Here is a 6,000-nt window from a genome sequence, read left to right as displayed (position 1 = left end):
TAATACTGGGAAACCAGGTTGGGCAGCTAAAAACCTATTTACTCCAAAGCCAGGACCGAACAGCACCCTAAGGCTAATTAGGAGAATAAAGATCATATCTGTGTATCATATGCAAGAGATGCAGATATATCACATATGGGCCACCTACAGCTAGCTGAGGGTAATCCTGTCTGATGGGTGTGCATAGGGACAGTTACAGTGTACATAGCTGTCTGTATGGAAACACATATATGCACAATACAGTTATATAGTCTGATGTGGGTTCCCACATGGCATGCGATTCTCTAAGTGTAGGAGCATGCCCAGTATGACCTTCTACAGTGAGAGTGGGACTCCATTCCAGAGATAGTTGTACTTCGGTCCGGGGTTTTTGTGTGCTATAGCCATAACTCTCAAAAGTAAACAGGACTTTCCTAGAGGTACTGAGTTTGTTTTAGCAGACATTTTCTGACATATATGAAGTCTGACACTGCAATGTATTGTGTCATTACCTAGTGACAGACATCCTCCGATCACCACAGTGCTTTACCAGAGGAATACAAGATGTATGAAGCACAGACCAATATTATGAGCCCGACTATATACATTCTTGCCCAAAAAGGCAATTTCAGAGGTGTGGCTACAGCTGGTTGACTGATATAGCTGTGTAAACAGTCCAGCAACTTGGTGATATACTAGCTGGTGATCTCCTGCTTGTGTGGTATTATTCTTACCTGAAAATTCATATCCTGGTGTGACATCTTCAGATCATCACAGTGCTTTACCAGAGGAATACAAGATGTATGATGCACAGACCAATATTATGAGCCCAACTATATACATTCTTGCCCAAAAAAGGCCATTTGAGAGGTGTGGCTATAGCTGGTTGACTGATGTAGCTGTGTAAACAGTCCAGCAACTTGGTGATTGTGTGATATTCCTCTTACCTGAAAAGTCATATCCTGGTGTGGCCATACCTCTCAACTGTACATTTTTCTGGCAGATTGTCCAGGTGTTTGTCTAGACGTTTCATCCAGTCTACATAAACTTGTGTTTTTATAGAAAGTTAGGTGCATATAACTGAAGACTGACATTACAAAATAATGATAGACATTAGTGTTTCAGACTTCATAACCTTCAGACACTTCCTGCTAATGCAAAACCCCATATTCTACCAACTTTCTCAGTATGCAAGGGCAATATTTACAACACTAGCCTATCATTGTGCCTTTGTCCCTGTCAAAGGAAAAATATACTTTAAAAATGATCAAAACACAGTAGGTTCAGGTTAAGGCACTTTAATCTTGCAGCAAGGAGACAAAAACGTGCTAATACAGAGTTTGTCTAACTAGAATCAGGAAATGTAGGCATTTTTATACATTTTCTAGTAAGACATTGCCTACCAAGCTGACGTAGTAAATCACAAGTTTTGTCATCATCATTTCGTAGTGATTGTTTTTACAATATTCTGCTGGTACTATCAATTTTTGTGAGAAACTTCCTAAGAAAAACAACGTGGCCTTGGCTACCACCGGTTAGATATATGCAATGTTACCATTCAAGGTACTATGGCTAATTCGGGCTCAAAGCAAGTATAGATTGCAGTTCATTTTTCTAACAGTCCTTTGTCCATGTTATCTCTAATTTCTGCAGCTGTGCATGTTCTCATACTTTGAACAGAGCTGATTGTTTAAAATCATTACATTACAGAATGTAGCATTGTTCATTCATTTCTTCCTGACCTAGCAGATAATCACCTGCTTCTCAAGTACATTTCCAAAAGGTATAAACATGAATATTGCTGTGCTAGCAATTATTAGGTCAGAGGGCATCTTGCAAGTTTCAGAAAGCACACTGCAGTTTCAAAAAACATCTTTCTGTCTCATATGAAACTCAACTGTATATAAAACAGTGCATATAAAATAGAATGAAAAATGTGTTAACTTATTTAGTTTCTAATTAGCATTAAGCACACACATTAATACATATTTTTCTGACATTTCCCCCCTGTTAATACTTTTTAATTCTATTTTCAAAAGAATAAACAGTTTGCTTCTTCTCCTAACCTCTTCCATTCAGGATTTGCAATTAAGAGAGTCATTCAGTTTAAACTTATGAAAGTGTTTCACATTTTAACAATTCTTCAATTTCAGTACTTTGATACAAAGTCTCAGAAACTGATATATCTATAAATTCTTTGATTAACTTTTTCATGCAGGAAATACCACAACAAATACATGCTCCTAATAGGAGTAATCCCACACAAATGGCAATCAGGATGTTCATTAGGATGGAACCCCACCCCCCAAACAAATTCTGGAAAAAGTTCGTCAGAGGGTTTGGGCCTGGTTTGGTCATAGCTGACACTTGCTGTATCACCTCGAGGTGGTCGTTTATCTCATGTTGATGATCAGGTATATACGCACAGCACTCTTCTTTGATTAAAGCGCACGTACCACCTCTCGCCGCTAGGGTGAAGTCAAGAGCCATTCAGTTCTGGAGCACTACAGTTCTCATAGCATTCAGTTCATCAGTTATCAATTCAAGAGCAGAAAAAGTTGAATTACTCATTACTTCGAGAAGTTTAGACAGTTTTCACAGCTCCCAAATTGATTTTACTGTGCCATATGCAGGTAATATGCCTGCCCACGATATGACAGCGTCACTCAAATCCATGTGTGTCAGCTTGGTACCCATGGTATGATGGTCTTTCCAGCCCGCCTCAATCTGTCCCACTGGATTTTCAGGCTTCCTGACAGCTTTCTTGGCTATGTCTCGGGTATTTTGAATATTTCCCTGAGGCATAACTGCAGTGTGTCGTATGGCCGGAACCAGGTACCCCAAAAAACAACTGCTGGACCAATTCTCAGGTAGCCATTTATATGCTTTCTTACCACACACAAAATAACAATCCTCTACCTTAGTAGTTACTTTGCTACAAAATGGCTGCCCTGCATGAAACATTTTCCTATCTATTACAGATAGTTGTTTAAAAAGTACAGGATTACGTTGCACTTGATCAATAGTCTTATGCATGGACTCAAGAAATGAGTCATAATTTGAATTACAAACTGTACCCATTTTGTTTGCTTTGGTATAACATTTGTAATGTACAGTCACATTGCACCTGCTCCAACCCACTTGAATTGTGTCATTCTTATAAAAACATACAATTCCCTTTTGTGTCACAGGCAAATACAGTGCTACTTTATCATATGCTTTGATAGCTACAGTGTCATAAACCAATTTTTCCCAGGTCTCATTGACCCCTAGGGGGACTGCAGTCATTAATAACCCCCCGTATGCTGTTGGTATGGCTGTGCAAATCCAGCAATTTGAAACATTAAAAGTCTCAGCATACACACGTGTAATTGCCTGATAAGTGTTAAAGTTCGGGTGCCAGTCTATGGTCAGCTCATCACGTTTAATCAGTTCAACTTTTGTGGCTGGGAAAAGGAAAGGCCACAACAAAAAGATCAATGTTATCAGTATAGCTATCAGAATAATTATGCAAGTTTTCTGAGGTTGTTCTGCATTTCTGTTTGCTCTATACCTGGTCATTTTGTTCTCGTTGTACAACAGTAACAAGGTTTTTACCCAGTTCAAAGTTCTTAACCAGTTTACAGTGTGTCAAATGAATCCAGGACGCTCGCTCCACGATCTTGACTGCAGTGTGTGTTGACAGTAGTACCTGGTACAGCCCTTCCCACTTCGGAGAACTCCAGTTTTTTCTCTTCACCACCTTCACCCAGACCCACGCGCCTGGGGCTACTGCTGCTTCCGATGGTCTGGTTTGTTCTTGATCTGAAACAGAATTTAACTGCAAAAGTTTGTTATTCAAAAATCGCCTCATATACCCTGCAAGTGAACTGTCAGCCTCCTGCTCGGCAGGCATGAGAGGTTTCCATTGAGGTGTATAATATGCCCTCCCAAACAGAACTTCAAAAGGAGTTAACCCTTTTGCATTTGGAACAGTTCTCATGCTCAACAGTGCCAGAGGTAAACAGTGCACCCAGTTCTTTTGTGTCTCACTAATTAATTTTCTAAGCTTATTTTTCAAAACCCCATTATGCCTCTCTACTAATCCTGCAGATTGGGGGTGGTATGCACAATGATTTTTCAGAGAAATCCCGAAATAACGGCTAAGTTGTTGTATAGTTTGATTTACAAAGTGTGTGCCATTGTCACAATAAATCTTTTCCGGTATGCCAAATCTAGGAATAATTTCTTTAACAAGGACTTTTGCAACAATAGCTGCATCTGGATTTTTGGTTGGAAAAGCTTCCACCCATTTGGAAAACATATCTATAATGACAAGGCAGTACTTCTTATTTTCGCATTTGTTCAGCTCTATAAAATCCATACAAATAGCATGGAACGGATACGGTGGTATAGGGAAACTCCCTTGCTTAGGTTTCAATGCCCCTTGTGCATGATGCTTGTTACAAACATGGCATGCTGCACAAAAATTTTTTGTGTAGTTTGTAAATCCATACGTCGTAAACACTCGATTCACTAACTGTACCATCCCCGTTGAGACATGGCACTGCCCATGGCTCAACAAAGCTGCATATCTAAACAAGTTAGATGGTAAAATCAGTTTCTTTTCTTTGGAGATGTACAGTCCCTTCTCAAGGATTGCTCCTCGTTTTATCCACTTCTGTTTTTCTACATTTGTAGTACATGTCTGCATTGTTTTTAACATTTCTAGGTCTAAGATCTCAGATGGTTGTAATTCCTCACTCAAAAGAAAAACTTCTGAAGCTGAAGCTGCTTGTTTTGCAGCTGTATCAGCCCTCGCATTACCTTTTGAAATCCTATCCTGTTGCTTGGTATGAGCTACGCATTTGCAAATAGCTACTTTCTGAGGTAACTGAATAGAGTCTAACAAGTCTAAAATAAATTGCGCATGGTTAATTGGTTTACCAGTAGATGTTATCATTTCTCTATTTTTCCACTGCTGTGCAAAAACATGTACAGTAGAAAAGGCATACTGACTATCAGTAAAAATGTTCACTCTCTTACCTTTTGCCAAGGTACATGCCCTTGTCAAGGCAATCAATTCTGCTGCTTGTGCAGATAAGTTGTGTGGTAAAGACTTTGCTTCTAAAATCTTGGTATCAGAAACTACTGCATACCCCACTAGATTCTGTCCCATAGGACCCCTCCTGCACGAGCCATCCACATAGTATGTCACCTCGGCATCATCCAAGGGAAAATCTGTGAGATCTTTTCTAGGTAGTGTCTTTTGCTCAATCTCCTGCAGGCAGCAGTGTGGTTTGCCATCTGCAGGGGTTGGGAGCAAGGTTGACGGATTCAAAGTTGTACATCATTCAATTGTCATATGAGGTTGGCTCAACAGTATAGTCATACAGGAAAGATGTCTAGCAGGAGAAAGATATGCTACTTTTTCTTGCAGTAAAATAATCGCGACTGCATGAGGCACTCTCAATGTGAGAGGGTGGAACAATACTACTGAGGCTGAAGCCTGCACTGCCATTGCAGCTGCGACTACTGCTTGTACACAGTGGGGCAAGGATCGCACCACTGGGTCTAGCTGTGATGAATAGTAAGTTATGGGGCATTGTTTGTCCCCATGCTGTTGTGTTAACACTGATGTCATATAACCTTGCTTACAATCTACAGTTTGGAAGAATCATTTATGATAGTTTGGTAATCCTAAAACTAAGGAAGAAGCTATCAGTTGTTTCAGTTTGCAGAAAGCTGATTCTGCTTCTGGTGCCCACTGTAATAAATCTTGTGCTGCCATTGGCTTTTTGAATATCAGGTTAGTCAGCGGAGCAGATTCCAAAGCATAGTTTGGAATCCAACTCCGACAAAAGTTAGTAGTACCCAGGAAGGACATAATTTCCTTCTTGGTAGTTGGTTTAGGTGCTTGTAATATTGCTGTTTTTCTGTCTTCATCTAATATTCTGCCTTCTTTGGATATTACATATCCCAGGTATTTGACCTGTTTTTTCCAAAGTTGCAGTTTGTTTTTGCTTACCTTGTGTCCTTGAG

Source organism: Protopterus annectens, chromosome 4.part1, assembly GCF_019279795.1.
Source record: "Protopterus annectens isolate FY-2018-M chromosome 4.part1, PAN1.0, whole genome shotgun sequence".
Taxonomy (NCBI): domain Eukaryota; kingdom Metazoa; phylum Chordata; order Ceratodontiformes; family Protopteridae; genus Protopterus; species Protopterus annectens.
This window is presented reverse-complemented; position numbering follows the sequence as displayed.